Raw genomic sequence first — 20,180 nt, 5'->3', positions numbered from 1 at the left:
TATATGTATATCGGCGTAATAGGAGAAAAAGGTCCTCTTTGGAAGTCAGTAGGAAATAGGCAATATATGTTGTTTGGTAGAACACATTTTCAGGCATAAAGGGCTAGTTAGAAGCAGAAATAGAAATAGGAATAGAGGTAGACCTTGATTACAATATTGTTCACAAATAGTTGAGGATATGGGATGCTCCAGTTTTAGGGAAGTCCGAAAATTAGCTCAGGATAGGAAAGAGTGGAGGGTGGAGGCGAGTGTCCCCGAAATCCATATGCTAAGCATTGATCTATAGGCTTAAGTAGCCTGAATGCGACCCATTGGTAGAGTAGTTATATTACGCACCAACTGAAGAAAGTGCAAGGGCAGTTCCTCTAGAAGGTGAATTGTCACCCAAGCTGAAGGAATAATGAGGATCCCGACAAGGGTGTCATACATTCTTCTGGAGGTATGAGTATGATTTTTCATCATTCCCCTACGTCGATAATAACAAAATACAACATAACCCCCCAAATAAGAAATCGCTTGCCGAGGATGGTAAAATACGTTTGTAATATGGGGTTAAATACAACTCCTTGCCCAAGAGGGAATATTGTTCATTCATTTCTGTAATCAAGGAAAAATATCGTATGTACCTAGCTATGCACGAAGCTATCCCATGGCATGAGTGCTGTCGTACAGTTTTTAGAAATACTCCGTAGCTTCTTCATGCTACTTTATATGAAAACTACACTTCACAGTATTAAAGCCAGATATATGGGTAATATAGCGCTATTAAAAGCATTTTGTTATAGCCAATAGTTATTTTTTTAAAAAGCTCAGAGTAAAAAGTGTACGAATCCTACATGCTCTCCCATATAACACAAGCGTAATAAATAGCAAACCAATTGAAACTTACACGGGTGTGAGTTTCAGTTTTTTCTAATTTTACTTTGTAAGAATATTTCACATGTTTCACAAAAGTTGCAATATTACAAACATTATTAACCCTTTTATCGATACAGATAATCACTACCAATACAAACAATATTTTCAAGAGAATTTAAAATCAGATACCTTAGATTTATTTGTTTATTTATAGAACAGAATACTTTACTAACACCAATTTAGTATCCTTGACTACATAATAGATACCGTATCCAGGCCGTTTCGAAAACTTCATTTTTAAAAATAAGTATTGCAGTACCTCTTGCATAGATTCAGTTACAATGCCATGTACCATTTTCAGTTGTTATTAATGACGAACAGGTGTTTTTATAGTCACATGTCGCTTTTTCACAGAAAATTTACGATTTCGCGATAAATCGTGTACCACAAGCTACCGTCCCACAATGTTACGAGACACATTCGATACCTGCAAGTTCTAGCTACTCCACCTTCTGTGCATTGGCCCTATTACTTATGTACGAACTATTTTCCAGTGTAATTTATTTTCACGTTGGCCTTCACATCGACTTTGCATTCAGCTCGCAATCCAATTACTCGCTCGTGTATCATTCGTTCATAGTGAGAATTGGTTTACGATTGAAACTCTGTAAGTCGATCCTTCTCGTTCGTAAGGCTGAGGGTTGCTTAAAAAAAAATAAATAAAAGCTGAAAAATCCTATCATGCGAACCTTATCTCAGTTAGGTTGACCCAATTGCTTAAAATATATCGTAGAATTTGTGGATTTACATTATCATCATCTTTTTGAGGTAGCCAGTCCTAAGACTGGTTGGACACGCATCTCCACTCCTTTCTATCCTGAGCCAATCTTCGCATTTCCCTAAAACTAGAAGATCCAACATCCTTAACTATTTACGAAGAGTAATCTGAACTAGGTCGACCTCTACTCATCTTAACTTTTGTTTCTGCCTCTAATATGTCTCTGACTAAACTTTCATGCCTGAGAAGGTGTCCTACCAATCATCTTGTCTATTTTTTATTGACTTTTACAGAGTCCTCTGTTCTCCTATTCCTTCTAAAACCTCTTCATTTCTAACCTTCTCTATCCACGGTATCTTAATCATTCGCCTGTAACGCCACATTTCGAACTCTTCTAACCTTTTCTTTTCCACCGCGCCCACCGTACATGTTTCGCACCCGTACAGCGCTCTTCGTATTAAAGGCGACTCGACCCTGCGCTATGCTCTGTTTTACATCCCTACTACCCCTTCCGTCCTGACTTATCTGACTTCCTATATTTTTCGTCTCCTATTTTTATATTCGCTCCTTTCCTACTTTTTCTTCACTTGCATACCAGTTTTTTTTTTACTTAATCTATTTTCATACAATACTGTTTTGTCAGTACCGCTTTTAGACTTGTAAAAATGAAATTTTGAACTGCTTTATGCACGAAAAACGTATTCAAACAGTTTATAACCCTATTAAAACCTAAACTCTCGAAACCCTGAAATATACTTATGTTACAAAACAAGCATCGTGTTTAAATTACTATTTTCATTATATATATACATTCATACCTATAGGAGCATATGGATAAATGGACACTGTTTCTTCATAGTATAATTATAAATCTCTTGAAATTGTTTGCCTTTCTTTGTACGATTTTATAAATCATAATCAACTTCAAGTTTTTCTTGTAAATTAATTTCTTAGAACGGTTTAAACGAGCAAATTGAAGAACAAAATTATTAATGTAAATATCATTCCGGCCAAGTAATTATTATCCACCTATATATTATTATGTGTACCTACATAAGTACCTACGCTTGATCTTGATTACTTCTTTTAAATTCTTGAAATAATTATAAACTAACGACTTCCTTTTAAAGATGCATAAATGAAAATAATTTCGTCCATTTTTAACCGTAATTGCAAACAATGGCGAACGAGTTCCACTCGCGGAGCTCCACTTATGCTACTTAGCGGCATTTTTCTTCCCTTGCTACCATCCATTACAACGCGCAGAACATTAAATTGCTTTGCGAATTAGTTAATCCGCACACGTCTGCGATAAATGCTCGTGCACATTCACTGGACCCCTCGGTCACTTTTACTATACTTTTTAAACAGTGCTTATCGGAGGAACGGAGAGATGTATCAAGAAAGTGCCAATATGTCGCCATCTATAGTCGTCTCTGGTACTGAGCGTTGTGATTATGTATATAAGTATGTGTATGTAAGGCTAAAGATAAAAAATTAAAGTTGAATAATAGATCGGAAGTGTTAGTAGTTCTGAAAATAAATTTTGACGAAGATTAAAAGGGTGGAACTAGAAATATTTTAACTAAAGTAGGGATCGAATCAGAAGAGAATGAAACTTGGAAAAATGTAGGAGCCACTTGTGAGACTTCACATGAGTGCTCCCTTGACGTCACTGTAAATTCGCCTCTAAAAGGGTGGAGCTAGAAGTATTTTGAGCCACTTGTGAAACTTCACATGAGTGCCTCCTCTCCTTTACGTCACTGTAAATTCGTCTCTAAAAGGGTGGAGCTAGAAGTATTTTGAGCCACTTGTGAGACTTCACATGAATGCCTCGTTGACGTCACTGTAAATTCGCCTCTAAAAGGGTGAAGCTAGAAGTATTTTGAGCCACTTGTGAGACTTCACATGAGTACCTCCTTGACGTCACTGTAAATTCGCCTGTAAATACATAGATACTAATAGTGTATGGCATATTTACTATCTATGGTAACAAATTTTCTAGAGATGAAACTAAACTGAAGTAGTTCCCGGTCTTATTTTATTAAAATTTCCACAAGACGTGGCAGATATAACCGAATATTCTGGACGCAGTTGTTGCGGAGCCCAGTTGACATGTTGGTGTCGCGCCGCACCAAAATGCAATCGTCGGTGAAAAGTAACGAGCCGGAAATAAAATAAGAACTTCAATATATTCCATGTAAACCGCAATCGGGTTCCATAAAACGAGTCCGACTATAAAAACGCGGGAACTGGCGTGAAAAAGATAAGAAAACTAGCGGAGCGTCAGAGTGATAAAAATGTTATGTTCAAGTAAAGAACATTTTAACGGGTAGATAATACTGCGTCTTCTTTCCAGCAGATTCTTAATTGAATACTTTGTAGTTTATTGTGGGTACGGAAGAACCGTTAAAGTACTACATTGTGTGTTGTAGGGAAGCCCAAACTTAATGATTTGCTACAACAGGAGATCAATTGTGAATAGCCAAGTCCGTCATAAATTAATTCTATTGAAGAACGTAATTCGCATTCTTCGATATTAAATAGACCAGCCTATTATCAAGCATTTCACTTGCAGGATTTCTTTTATGAATTTTTATCAAAAGAGAAATTAATCAAATGTGAGTCAGACTCCCTAACTAAGAATTCCTTACTAATACAGAAATCCCTAGAAAGTATATATATATTAGGGTGCTCCAAACAAAATTTTTAACTTTTTTTCTAACTCTTACCCCCTCAAATGTTTCTATTTGATGTAAAAAAATCCTCGCCAAACATGAGCCTTATAGCTCAAATCTAAGGGGTCGCTATTGTTATTTCAGTTTCCCATTTAATTAACATAGGAAAAATTCTTTTTTGTTTTAAATTGAATTTACATATAATTTACGCAATTTTTTCCAAAAAACCGTTTCATATTCTCAAAGTTGAGTCTTTGAGCTTTACAAAACTCTAAGACAAAGTATGATTATCTTTACAAAAAGACTAGTTACAGCCATTTAAAAATTACTAAATTTTGAAAGTTGAAAAAATAGCTTGCAATTATTTTTTTTGGCATAATTGGAGTTAGTTTCAAATTTACATATGCCTACAAGCAATCACTAATGAATTTTTATAGATGTTGGCACCTATAAACTAACACTTTCGAAATAACTGGTTCTTAATAGTGAATAAGGTTACAGGAGTAATAAAATAGATAATTACGTGTAATTATGTCATCTTACGTTTATCACGAAGGCTGTGATTAGATGTTTGTAACCATTATCATTTAGTCAGTTTGAACTGTAGCCGTGTTTTGCCTGAGAATATGGCTTGATGCAAATCACTCGGCGAAATAAAAGTCTCATTCGACTTCCTTTATGTAAAGAAGAAGAGAGAACGTGAACTCCATGCATTTATTTACTATGCTTCTACACGAGAATTCCTATTTGCGTATTAAGAAGTTATTCAGGAAAACATTACTGTTTCAGTACCAGTATGTTTCAAGCTTTGGGTCACAACAAATCAAATTTTTAAATAAATTCGCTAGTATACCATTGGTATTTAAGAATCCTTTGAGTTCAGATTCACATGGATTTGTCTATTCGTTAAGAAAGGCCTTTCAACAGGATTTTATTCATTTAGCCAGTTTCTGAGTGTGTTGTTTCGCAAAGCCATTAGATTTAAAGACTCCCAACAAAATATGTATAGTTGGGACGCTCAAAATTGGCATAGTCCACAATAAATTATTTGTGAGAATGGACGTATCTTCATCCTTGTTTCCACTTGGGACTATGCGCCCTTGTTAAGTTAGGAAATGCTTCACGAGTACTACAGAAAAAGTGAAAAGAGACAACCGAATAACAGTAAGCGGTGCAGCAGTTAGACGTTCCTTAGGTTCTCAAAAGATCAGGATCGGCTTTATAACTGCTTGGTTATATTTTTAAACAAGCGTCTTTCCTTTCCTGAATTCCTGAGAATGTTGAACTTGCTGACGACTTCTCTAATTCTGCCTCGATGCATCTCTTTCTGTTACACATCAACCGGTGTAATGTTATTCCTTTTTCTTTATTTGTGTCCGCTGCAATTCCTACCTGGCATCTCTCTTCTATGTTTACGGTATTCCCCACAATGTCTGTCGTGAATAAATGTAGGTATTTTTCAGCAACCGCTCTAGTCTAATTAGTAAGTTGAAAGAAGAAAGTAAATGAGACTATTGCGAACTATGCCAATTTTCAACTATAATTTTTATGTATTTATTTCCTTGTCATCAACGTATTGGTTGATTTTTTTAATTTAAAAATGAAGGAAGCAATTGTTCAAAAGACATTTGCATTTGTATTAAATTGCAATGTTACTCCATTTTAATCCAATTAAAAGCAGGTATGCCATTGTTTCTTCCTACTAGAAAGCCTTTGAATGAAATTTTACGCATTTAGCCAATTTCTGAATATGAAATATCATTGAAGAAGAAAAAAGAACAAAACAGTAGATTTACATGGTCTTTTAAATTCGTGTTATTTATATGTTTTACTTAATTAAAAAATGTTAACAACTAAAACTCTTATTGAATCTCATTTTAGACCTATCTTAGTCTTATATAATACGAGGAAATTTGTTTTACAAAAATGTTCCCATGCCTACATTGAACGGTATAAGTTCAAGTAAAAAGAGAAAAAGATGGAGACAAATTTGTATGCAGCACAGGAAATACACAACACATATAATTCATTCCAGAAACGCACACACATACACTACCGTCTGTCGATTCCCACACATCATCCACAACTTGTAGAAACATGCGATACTAGATAGGTGTACCTAGTAGTTGCAGTGAGATTTCATCACAAGTACTTCATCTCTTCAAGAAAAATTTTACCAGATAAATTAGAGCAGTTTGTGCGTAATTTGTTTGTTTTTCTTTATGAGTATACACGCCGTCCCACAGCTATTTAGTTGTAGTAGTAATAAATAAAATTTTTTGCGAACCAATTACAGGTAAATAAAGTGGAACGTAACTACATTATGCATCATACAAAGTTAGATATGACTTACGTTCTTCCTACTTAAACATAATTAAAACTTAATGCTTAAAATTATGTACCTAACCTACAATTACTCCCGGACGTATCTTATATTGTATTTCTGTGTTACAAGTGAACTCAATGTCCTATTATTCTGCATAGGTTCGCATAGATGGTTTAAAATGATGTTATGAACCTTCCAATCATATGCCTGTAGAAATAAGTGGGCGGGGTTTTGTCACTGCGTAACTGAAGGCCATGGTTCATGTCATTCTGAATTACCTCTACATACTAAATATGTGTATAACATGAACGTAATTTCTCAATAATTTTTTATGGGATCGTTAAATTATAGAAAAATTTATACATTAAGTATAAAAATAAGTTTCTGATGGATTAACACGGTAATAAAATTTGTAGTATGCGATGAATATGATTTTACTATTGATGTGTAACTTTCTATGTATAGTACTGGTGGTAGGTGTCCTGTGGGACACCTAGTATTTAATATAGGTATTCAAGTGATCTAACAAAACGAAATAGCTCTTGTACACAGGAAATGGTGTACTCCACACAGGGAGTATATATATATTAATAAAACAAGGATAATTATATTCCTTTTACTCTTAAATTGTGATGAAAATTATTATATTTTACAAATATAAAAACATTAGAACGATCAGTTACATGTTTATATATTTAATAAAAAAGGGAATTGAATCTATAGAGTTCATATATGTAAGTAGTGAATCAAAACTAAACCGATTATTTTAATTATTATTATATTGTACCTTTGGACAAATTCGAAAAACGTTTTAAGGTTTTGCCTTTCAATACTGTGTAAAGAAATAATTATTCTGAACAAACTATTTTCATGACGATGATTTTATAACTATTTGTTATCATAAAATGTCATACTACTATATATCTAACTTCCCAAGAAAACACTCGATCTTCGTAATGCCTATATAACAGTTACTGAATTAAAATGTTTCTTAACTCATTTAGCATCGGAAAATCGCATTTGCAATTACAAATAAGGCAATAGAACATTCCTAAAGCAGTTAAAGTGACATACTTTTGATCCATATGTTTATTAAATATTTCAATCGTTTCCCTAAAAACATATTTTTTCAATTTTAAAATTTGTATCTTCCTGGAGCGTCAAATGTGTTTATTTATTACGTTAACTTTGTTTTGAAATCTTGATGTTTTGCCACATCTTGATCCCTATAGGTCATAGACCGTATTCATATGTGTCATATTGATTTTAAAACCTTAGTGTGAAGTACCAGAAATACTTCACATTTCAACATGATCGATGCAATTTGATTACGTATATATACTGACCGTTCTGGTCCTTTTGCCATCTCTCTGGTAGTAGCATAATTCCACGCTCATAAAATTTTTGGTCTTTGCTGGCAAAAAACTGATCGAGGAGGTTTTTGACCTCCTCATTTGAGGTGAAGGTTTTACCGTCTAAAAAATTTTGGAGTGACCGGAACAAATAATAATCCGATGGTGCCAGGTCTGGAGAATATGGTGGGTGTAGCATTGTATCCCATTCAAGCTGTAAAAGCTTTTGGCGAGTGACCAAACTTGTGTGAGGTCTCGCGTTGTCTTGGTGAAACACTACACCTTTCCTGTTGATTAGTTCTGACCTTTTCTGTTGAAGTGCATCATTCAGTTTGTCCAGCTGATGACAGTAGACTTCCGAATTAATCGTTGTGTTATCCGGTAAAAGCTCAAAAAAAACGATTCCTTTAAAATCCCACCAAACAGACAGCATCACCTTTTTTTGGTGAATATCGGCTTTGGAAATGGTTTGAGCCGGTTCATCTTTTTTGCTCCATGACCTCTTGCGTTTGACGTTGTTGTATACAACCCATTTTTCGTCCCCAGTGATGATGCGCTTCAAAAACGGATCATTTTCGTGACGTTTGAGAAGCGAATCGCAGACGTCAATGCGGCGACACAGATTTCTCTCTGTGAGAACATGGGGAACCCATACATCGAGCTTCGAGGATAATCCCAGGCCTTTCAAGTGGTCATAAACTGTTGAATTTGATAAATTTAACCTCAATCCGATCTCACGTGTTGTTATTCGCCGGTTCACATCAACTAATGCCTTTATCGCGTCTTTATCAGCTTCAACCGGCCTTCCCGAACGTGGTGCATCTTCGACATCAAAATTGCCGGATCGAAATTTAGCGAACCAGTTCTGGCACTGGCGTACTGTCAACACACCTTCTCCATACACATCAGTCAATTTCTTTCTGGCTTGAACAGCATTTTTACCCTTTCTGTAGTAAAACAGTAAGATATGTCGAAAATGCTGCTTATCGCTCTCCATATTTAAAAGGGCACCAACCAAAAACTACTGCGTAGAATTAATTGGAATTTTTCACACACAAGCCTTGCTATATGAGCTCTCAAAGCATATAAAAATTATACGGCTTAAATGTGAAGTTGGGTGCAAAAGAATACAATTACATCCTCTGTCGGGAAAAAACGAAATGACTTTCCGAACAACCCTATACCTAGCGACCCTACCGTATAAATAAGCAATTATATAATTTATTCCTGTCATCTAATAGTCTTCATTTATCATTTGATAACTGGAACACTATTTAATAAATCTAACTGCATTCTTGGTCTATAATTTCAATTACCGCTCGATTATTATTTTCTAAGTCGTTGTTCAATTTGAATCTTAACGATTTTCATGCTGTAATTAGGAATGCCGAACGACCCTTGGCTATGCACTTTTTCGACCATCACCACCACAACAAGTTCATTATCGGGGCTCCTTCATGCATTTTAAATGCGCACGGCTCCCCGTGACGCTCGCCTATTAATATGACTGTCGCATTGTGATGCATTTCGCAAATGCACGCAAACTTAAATTATATATCAAAAGTGATCGATTATGCAAAGGTTGTTTCATTTTAAAACGAAGTAAAAAGCTGCTTGCTTCCACTTACTCACTAGAAATGGCTAATTAATTCGCATCATGATATGAACACTGTCTTCCATATAGATACTTTGTAGAATGTATTTATACTTATTTATGAATAAGGCCTTTTAATTGCTTTAATTATACAAATACATTCAAAAACGTCATCGTTGTTACATAAGTATCCGCCATTGAATCAAGCGTTAGAGCCTTTCAGCAAACGTTTGCTCATTTAGCCCGATCGCTTTGGAGACAAAGTTTTTGAACGTATCGTATAGAAATTTAGCAGTAAATTACCTAATTCCTTGTCTTACAAACAGTAGAAAGATGTCATCAATTAAACAATTTTTGTAAAAATATTTTAATAAAACGATTTTTTTGTTCAATAAATGTATTTAATGTTGAGATGTTTCGATCACTAATATTTGTAAACCTTTTTCGTACTAATTAAATTGAAAGTAAATATGATTTACAAAAGAAAATTAAATTGAGATTAAATTTAATTAATACGTATAATATGTTCGTTCGATCTTGGTCTTGATCTTACTAGTATAAAGATAGTATATCAATACCAAGACCGATTTTGCTCATCACTATACTTCGTTTACTTTCTGTAGCGATGTGACCTTCCGTTTGACCCGCGCAAAGTAGAAAAGAACAGCACTAGGCTAGAAAAGAAAGGAGACAACTCTTAGCCAAACTCTTAACCGGCGAGGAGCGTATAATCCGTACAGTACTGTACGGAAAACTTGACCATTTTATCCACTACAGTTGCATTGCTCAAATGTGCTGTTATTGGTACCAATTACTACTGAAAATATCAACGAGATGTTCATTTATATTTGAAGACATATTAAAGGCTTTAACGTTGTTTTCGACTCGCACTACTATTCATGATTGAACAAAACTTTTGGCAGGTACTGTATGGAAAAGTATGTTTAATGAACAAGAGTCGAGAGTATAATGAGCTTTTTTCTCTCTACCTACGATTTGGTCAGCGCGCATCCAAGACATTGGAAGAGGCACATTGCTAGAAAAAGTAAATGAAGTATACTTAGTACCTGAAGGAAATTAAACTTTACAATTTACGTTTCTGAAAATATTTTTTCATCAAGAAAGTTTACTGGTTTACGACGTAGCGTGACATGCATCAGGTATAAAACCAGCGAAGAAATTAGCAACAAAAGTTGCAACTTAAACCACGAAATCCTATTGACGGTACCATTTAAATCGTTCACAGCGGATACCGGATGTTTTAAACGTCACCGTTTATAGGTTTGCCGATAATTCAAATTACATAATAATCATTTAAGTCGGTTAGCGTGCAGGATTCCCACAGACATTGGTGGGTCGTATTCTGTACTACGGGAAAAGATTAAAGAGATGAAAAACGGCTCAAGGATAATTACCAGGAGCCTGTTTCGCCATATTTGTGAGAGTGGCAGTTCTATTTATGGATCGTCAGCGTTTCACACTGATTTCCAATTAGCTTCCATGGCTTTGCATTTGCTGATATTGCAACGACTGTGACGTTATTTGAACTCTGATTATTTACTGTTTGCTACCTTCCGATTAACTAATTAAAAGAGGTAAAAATTTAAAACATTTTAAATAATTAAATGGAAATACATGAAATTACGCTCTAAATTTCTTGCTTGTAATGGATAAATAATAAATAATAATTCGAGACCTGTTTGGTCTTGATTTATTTAAATCTTGCCTTAAGAAATCCTGATCTCCACTTGAATCCCTAAAGTACCAAAATTTAGATGGAAGTAGTTTTTAAAGATAAATAACACTTCAACGAGATTAATAAAGGATACGTAGATGTATGAATAAATTTCCCATTATGTATCCTAATCTTAATTAATATTATAAAAACGAATGTGAGTTGTTTTAATTATTACATTTCACGCCTGAACTACGTAACCGATCATTATGAAATTTTGTGTACACATTGTCAGGGGCACAGGAAAGGACATAGAGTACCTTTTATCCAGAATAAATACCGTAATGTGTAATCTAATCTAGGTCTACCTCTATCCCTCTTAACCTCAACTTCTGCTTCTAAAATAGCTCCTATTGGTCCTTTATCTCAGAGAAGGTGTCCTACTAATCCCATCATCATTATAAGGTCGTCACTCCTAAGACTGGTTGGACACGCACCTCTACTTTTTCCTATCCTGAGCTAATCTTCGTATTTCCCTAAAACTGTAACAACCCACATCCTTAACTATTTGCAAACAGCTATCTAATCCAACTCTTCCTCTACTCCTACTAGCTTCTGTTTCTGCCTCTAATATGTCTCTGACTAGACTTTCATGCCTGAGACGGTGTCCTACCAACCTATCCCGCCTATTTCTTATTAACTTCCACTGAGTCCTCTGTTCTCCTATTATTTCTAATACCTCTTCATTTCTAACCTTCTCTATCTACGGTATCCTCACAATTCGCTTTTAACACCACATTTCGAACGCTTCTAACCTTTTCTTTTCCGCCGCGCCCACTGTCCATGTTTCGCACCCGTAAAGCGCCGCGCTGCAGACATACACATTTAATAATCTTTTCCGAATTTCTAAATTAACCGTTCGCGAGCATAGAAGTGACTTCTTTTTTTTGAAGGCGATCGACCCTGGGCTATCCTCTGCTTTATATCCCTACTACTCCTTCCGTCCTGATTTATCTGACTTTGAACATATCTAAAATCAGCCACTTCTTCTGTTCTTTCGCCTCCTATCTTTATATTCGCTTTTTCCCTACATTTCTTCCTTTGCATACCAGTATTTTTATACTTATACAAGATAAGTAATGATACTTCTATCTCTATAATCTATCTCGCCTTTAATTTAATTACTTTTATAGTGCCTTCTGTTTTTCTGCTCATTCCTAACCTTTTCTATCCACGTTGTTTTTAGTATATATAACAAACACTAATTTTTTTTATACGTATTGAGAATGACTTTACATGTGCTTCGGTTACTTTTAGACTTGGCTTATTACTTTATTAAATATTTATGAAAAATGTCAAATTTACCAAAACATATGTAGAGTCATTTTTAGTGATTGTCTGAATTATTTAAAAGCAATTTTCTTCAAGGTATAAATTTTGCCTTGTTTACTTTTAATTACACAGAAGGGTTCCTATATTATTCATTTGTAGATAAAAGCTTTCTTGTTGGGAATTCGATTGCGTGACTTTAAATTGAAAATCACTTCATCCTTTTTAATTTTTAACGATAAAATTGGTCGTGAATTCTTAACTTAACTTAATAGTTAATTAGTTCCAATTTTCCGTTTTTCAAATACTAATTATGACCACAATAGAAAAATTACATTTATCTTCAAATTGATGCTCATTAAAGAGGAAATAACCAATTAAAACTTCATTTATTAGTCTCATGAACCATGAGGATTTTCAATTCATTTCATTTCAATATTATCTCATTTTTCTGTCTCCTCTGTTCTAAGAGAATGGATGAAATGTTCTCCGAGATAGTGTCTTCTAGATGGATAGACAGCTAGGTATTAAACAAATGAAGTAATGCCTGAGAATATTTTTAATTGAATAATAAATATGTACATTTGTATTAGAAGAAAATGAGGAGGTTCAACGAGAACGAGAATACATACATTATGGAATGAATTATTTATTACAGTAGTAAACGGAATTCTAAAAATTTTCGTACTGTAAGTGTTACTATTTACAAGGAGGACTTAAAGATAGCTTTAAATAAAATGGAAACGGTACTGACAAAACTACTGTATGAAAATAAATAAAATTAAAACTAAAATATTGGTATGTAAGGAAAGAAAAAGTAGGGAAAGAGCGAATATAATGATAGGAGATGAAAAATTAGAAGAAGTGACTGATTTTAGGTATCTAGGAAATCATTTAAGTCAGGACGGAAGGAGTAGTAGGGATATAAAGCAGAGGATAGCGCAGGGTCGTATCGTCGTTTGGAGCACGGCGTTGTACGGGTGCGAAACATGGACAGTGGGGGCTGTGGCAAAGAAAAGGTTAGAAGCGTTCGAAATGTGGTGTTATAGGCGAATGATGAGAATAACGTAGATAGAAAAGGTTAGAAATGAAGAGGTATTAGAAAGAATAGGAGAACAGAGGGCTCTATGGAAGTCAATAAGAATTAGGCGAGATAGGTTGGTAGAACACCTTCTCAGGCATGAAGATCTAGTCAGAGACATATTAGAGGCAGAAACAGGAGTTAGGAGGGGTAAAGGTAGACCTAGATTAGATTGCTGTTCGCAAATAAGTAGTTAAGGATGTGGGATGTTCTAGTTTTATGGAAATACAACGATTAGCTCAGGATAGGAAGGAGTGGAGATCAACCCAGTCTTAGGACTGACAACCTTATGATGATGATGATGATGATATTCCTGAAATTTAATTGACTTACCCCAGGCAGAACAGTTCAGAATCGATATTTTATTCTTGGTCACAGGCGAATTTTATGGTCTGGGTGTCGATCTCGATGTCAGTCTTGGACTCGATCTCGGTCTCGATTTCAGTCTTGGACTCGATCTCGGTCTCGGTCTCTGTCTTAGTCTTAGTTTTGGACTTGGTCTTGACCATAATATTGCTAAATGTGCACAACCAATATAAGATAAGGCAAAACCGCAAGACCAAGACGATTTTTGGTCGCCTCTAACAAGAAATAGTAGATAATAAAATTAAATTTAAAATTCCATTCCAATCGCTGACATCATTTGTACCCACGTCAGACATATGTACGTATGTACATTACGTTTTCTATTACATTGATGATTTATTGATAAGTACCTGTAGTAAAAAGAACGTAACCTGTACTATTCGAATATAACACGCAATGTGGCTCAATAACACATATTGCATGATATACGTATGTTCGATGGTATAAATGTGTTTTACAAGTACCTACCAGTTCAACTCGTATCTTGCAGAAATTGTAATAGTTGTTAGTAGAGTGATCTGCTTTCAAACCATCAAGTTGTAACTCACGTTATATGTGTATACTAGTGTGATTCTTGTATGTAACTGTAACTAACGTGTCATGTTTTTTTTTAATCCGGTGCAAGAATTTCTCACAGCATAAACATTCGTAGCTACTGTTTTACTTTTATAATCGATGTCTAATAGAGCCAGTTTCAATGAGATTATTAACAGGGAGGAAGAAACTATTAGAAAGATCTATTTTATTTGATTAATCAATTATTTTAAATGCTTGCAATCGATAATTGATTAATACCCGATTATTAATCGATTAATCGGATGATTTGTTCAGCTCGATTAGGTACTACGTCAAGTTGTAACACTCATGCATCCTTCCTATTAAAAGAACAGATGGACATAGTTATCTTACATATGCGACTCCATTTTCCTTTTTATACATGCAACTGTATTTTCTGTATTTGTTGCATGGTCACTACAAACAAAGCCCAGATATAACCCAAATTAGCGTCCAGACTCCCTACTAATAAAGGGCGTTTTACGGCTTAAGTAACAAAATGATTTTATGAAATAATTCTCGGGTTATCTAAAAGAAAAATAATGAACCGGATACAACGATTCATAGTGTTCGATGTGAAAAATTCTGGCCGGAAGTAAACCGTCAGAGTGTAATTGACCTGAAAAACGTTAAATGAGTGAGAACAAAAGTCAAAGGAATCGATATGAATTTGAATGTGAGAATATTGGAACAATACGCTGTTCATATGTACTTATATAGATTAGATTTTCATCTACTTTTACTTATGGACATGCGACAACACCGGACTACTTAACGTTTTCCTATTGAACCACAATCTAATCACATACGAGGTCTGTTTAAAAAGTACCGCGAATTTTGTGTTTATTAAAAAATTATGTATTTGTTCATGAATATCTGTTTTAGAAAATACTACAAATGGCGCAGTGAACGCCATCTGTAGCACGATGCTACATTTTAGGATTACGTTTGCTCCAACAAGGTCCACTTGTGTATACGTATATCTACTTGGTTAAAACGCATCCTGGCGTAGACAACCTCAACGTGATAGGCACGTTAGCTTAATCGAATAAAATAAAATAATTCGAAGTGTTCTGTCGGAGCTGCCTGCGACGCGCTGATGAGATCCAAAAAGATCGAAATCGCGATCCGCGTCTGGCAGTATCGACAGAATACAGACCACTTCGAGTTATTTTATTCGATTAAGCTAACGTGCCTATCACGTTGAGGTTGGCTACGCCGGGATTCGTTTTCAGCAAGTAGATATCGACACAAGTGGACTTTGTTGGAGCATACGTAATCCTAAAATGTAGCATCGTGCTACAGATGGCGTTTACTGCGCCATTTGTAGTATTTTCTAAAACGCACTGTTAAGACAGCAGGTAAAAGTTGGTCTGTGTTCTGTCGGAGCTGCCTGCGACTCGCTGATGTGATCCAAAAAGATCGAAATCGCGATCCGCGTCTGGCAGTTTCGACAGAATGAAGACCACTTCGAATTATTTTAATATCTGTTTTGTCCTCTTCAAAGTAATTCCCACTAGATATTATACACTTGTGCCAACATTCTATCCAATTCTTGAAGCACTTAAGAAAATAATTTTTTGTGATCTTGTTCAGCTTCTTCTTCAATGCTGTCTTTATCTCCTCAATCGTAGGGTAACGTCGTCCTCTCATGAGCCTCTTGAGTTTCGGGAACAAGAAACAGTCATAGAAGGCCAGATCTGAGGAATATATGGTACCTGCGACATTATTTGTGTGTCGTTTTTGACCGAAAATTCGAGCTCAAACAACGATGTGTGATCATGGCGCAAAAACCAATTTTTGTTCTTCCACAAATCCCAGCGTTTCTGGAGGATTGCCTCTCGCAAATTGCGCATAACTTGCAGATAATATTCCTTATTAACCGTTCTACCTTGTGGCAAGAACTCATGATGCACCACGTCCCTACAATCGAAAAAAACCAGGCAAAAACTTCACATTCTTGGCGCGCTTTTTTCGGTCTTGGCTCGTGCCGCAGCTTCCATTAGGATGATTGAGTTTTGGTTTCATTATCATAACCATAAACCCATGATTCGTCACCAGTTACGACCCTCTGGAGCAAATTTGGATCGTCGCAGACAAAGTCCAACAGCTCCTTAGGAATACTAATGCGATACTGTTTTTTTTTTTCGAAATTAAGCAATTTTGGTACGAATTTTGCGGCAGCCCAAATTATTGGTAAAAATCGAATCGACTGTTGGTAAATAATCTTTTGTGTTTTCGATAACGCTAAATGGATTGGCGGTATCGGAGAAACAATAAATGCATTGCAATGAAACGCTAGCTTCTTCACTTGACGTAAACTCTCATTGCTTTCGTTCCTCATTTTAAACCTTGCTACAGCTGCCAAATTCTTGAGCCCACTCAAATATAAGGGTCTTGCAACTCCTTTTCAATCTTTCCACAGTCACCCTTTCATCCCTTCCGCATATTTCGACCTTTCTATTCTTCTTATTCTCCTTCTCTTTCTTTCCCAATCGTTTCTGCATAATTTGTGTCAAATTCCCTGTGCTTGTCCCATTATTGGATTTGCCTTTGCTATTTGATTATTTATTGTAAGTGTGCTAATATATATTTTTGATTTTTCCTCGTTTAATACTTACCTAAGACAAGTCCCTGAAAGAGGGCAGCAGCTCATTCAGTCTCAGGGTGGCGGAGATCACAAGGATCGGTATGGCACTCTGATGCACGATACTGCGATGTGGAAGGCAACGGGAAACCACCACATTATGATCCCGAGAAGAACGTGTCACACAATTAAATGATGGCGTCCTCTGGGGTAAAACACTCCGGACGTAAACTAGTCCCCCATTAGGATGTCCGGGCGGGGACTACCTCGTGGGATGTCATCAATAAGTGCAATAGGGATTAGCTTTAAATAAAATGGAAGCGGTACTGACAGATCAGTACGATATGAAAATAAATAAAAGTAAAACTAAAATACTGGTAGGCAAGGGAAGAAAACGTAGGGAAAGAGGGAATATAAAGATAGGAGACGAAAAATTAGAAGAAGTGGCTGATTTTAGATACCTAGGAAGTCAGATAAGTGAGGATGGAAGGAATAGTAGGGATATAAAGCAGAGGATAGTGCAGGGTCGTGTCGCCTTTAATAAAAAGAAGTTACTTCTATGGTCGCGAACGGTTAATTTAGAAACTCGAAAAAGGTTGTTATGTTTGGAGCACGGCGTTGTACGGGTGCGAAACATGAAAAGTGGGAGCGGCGGAAAAGAAAAGGTTAGAAGCGTTCGAAATGTGGTGTTATAGGCGGATGATGAGGATATCGTGGGTTGAAAAGGTTAGAAATGAAGAGGTATTGGAAAGAATAGGAGAACAGAGGACTCTATGGAAGACAATAAAGAATAGGCGAGATAGGTTGGTAGGACACCTTCTCAGGCATAAAGGTCTAGTCAGAGATATATTAGAGGCAGAAACAGGAGTTAGGAGGGGAAGAGGTAGACCTAGATTAAGGATGTGGGCTGTTCTAGTTTTAGGGAAATGCGAAGTTTAGCTCAGGATAGAAAAGAGTGGAGGTACGTGTCCAACCAGTCTTAGGACTGATGACCTTATGATGATGATGATGAATACCTACCTAAAATATTTAAGGAAAGTATGAGCGTTGCAGCATGCCCCAGTCTCTTTTCGAAATTTTCCTTGCTCTGTTTCTATTCTGAAATACTATCTGCGTTTTAGTAACCGGAGTATTAGCACTTAACATCACACATGATAGTCTTTCCCATATCTGTCTCTCCCTTTTCTTTGCGATTAATCTTCAATTTATCACGTCACTATATCATCCGTTGTCGATAGTAAATTAGGTATAAAATACGTACAAGTCGATAGCAATGTAATAATACATAGGTAGAATGGCTAGGAGATTATATTCTTTATTTTGCAAACGAACACGCTCTATTAACGAAACTCGAAACTGATGATGATCATCGATTACGTTCACACCGTAAAATAATTCACCAATTGCGACGACCGAGTTTCATATTACAAAATCGACTTACAGAAGCTGAACCGATTAGATTTCAGGTGAAAAAGCCATTTAACAATGAAGCGAGCAATAGCAACTCCAATTACGATATGTTTTAGCCATCTTTAAGTACCTATTAAAAATTAAATAATATATTATATTAGTTGTAACAGTTTACGTGAGTGTTATTAAATTCAAACCGAATAAAGTAAATTCTTTGCCACAAATGAAAGTGTTTTTAATGTGGAAGTGATTTCGCAATAAACAAATTACAGTTAGTTGATTTTAAAATTACTTAATAATCGTGTAAAAAAAAGAAAGTGTATTAATAAAAAAATGGACAGACAGATGCGAGTGATCCTATATAAGTTCCGTTTTTCATTAGGACGTACGGAACCCTAACCCGAGAAAAGTTGAAGGTCTAATAAGAGACATATTACAGAAATCGTTAATTTTCAGTATCTAGGAAGTCAGATAGGTTGGAAGTAGCAGTAGAAATATATTAGAAGCATGAATGGGAGGTAAGAAGTGAAGAGGTAGGGCTAAATTAGATTACTGTTCACATATATGGTTAAGGATGTGAGATGTACTAGTTTTAAGCTAATGCGAAGATTAACCTAAAAGAGGAAATAGTGGAAGTGTGTGTCCAACCAGTCTTAAGTCTGACGGCCCTATGAAGTTGATAATAACTACCATACTGACATTTAAAAACGTCAAAAATTGATAATTTACTACCTTTAAAATAGAGTTTTTCAATTTGTGTAGTAGGTAATGTGTCACTTATTCTTATTTTTAAATCTAACTCAGTTCCTAATGTCTTTATAGTTATTTAAGTAATCCAAACGTATAATTACTCTGAATTAAATATTTTTGGAATTTGTTTACTTTGAAAATTTTAGCGGGAAAGATTAATCACAATTTTGTATGAAAATTATTAATTTCAACAAAAATATACCTAAACGTTATTTATTCCATATTGTACATTTTAAAGAATTGCATTACTTGCATCTGTGTTTTTATTAACCTATTAGTAGACGAGTGCCCTATAAATTTTTCATGTTTTGTACATACCGCTTTCATTATAAAAAATGCAGTAGAAAAAGCACAACCTTATTTAACAAATGCTGCAGCTAATTGTAAAACGAGCTGCACAGACTATATCCAGTATTTTACAAAAGCGTTATTTTTCTTTTGTTTTCCTATTGTGTTGTAAACTTCAGTTAACGTGGAAGGACACTTCAACTTCAACCCCAGACTTCATGCTTATTAAGAAATTAAATTAAAAAATTAATTTTGCATATTATAGTAAATATGAGGAATGAGAGTTTGTACTTATAAGATTACGTGTAAATGCTTTTAAAAACTAAATTACATATTCAAAAATTTTATCTTGGTTAGAAGCCTTTCTTTTCTTTATCAATAAAAAGGTTTTAACTATTTATTGACATCTACCCGGAATCGTTTAATTTGCCCGTAAGATAATTTATGTTTTCTTTCCATTTCAGCGAGATACTCGGCTCTGAGGACACAATGGCACCAAATTCTGAAAATGGAAGAGAAATTCGTGTTTACCCGTGGGAAGAGGACATTCTCC

The 20,180-nt window shown here is 35.3% G+C and overlaps 1 long non-coding RNA gene across 2 annotated transcripts in view; it reads left to right on the top strand.

The window, feature by feature from the left end:
- The window catches only part of LOC108741257, a 121,558-nt gene extending 101,378 nt beyond the window's left edge, over nucleotides 1-20,180 (top strand). For both annotated transcript variants that reach the window (XR_001938480.1, XR_001938481.1), the window contains exon 3: nucleotides 20,092-20,180. This is a non-coding gene — a long non-coding RNA (uncharacterized LOC108741257). The remainder of the gene's footprint in view (nucleotides 1-20,091) is intronic.

Source organism: Agrilus planipennis, unplaced genomic scaffold (genome assembly GCF_000699045.2).
Source record: "Agrilus planipennis isolate EAB-ADULT unplaced genomic scaffold, Apla_2.0 scaffold21, whole genome shotgun sequence".
NCBI classification, from domain to species: Eukaryota; Metazoa; Arthropoda; class Insecta; order Coleoptera; family Buprestidae; genus Agrilus; species Agrilus planipennis.
The sequence above is the reverse complement of the archived record's forward strand: the minus strand, read 5'-3'. Positions and strand labels throughout refer to the sequence as shown.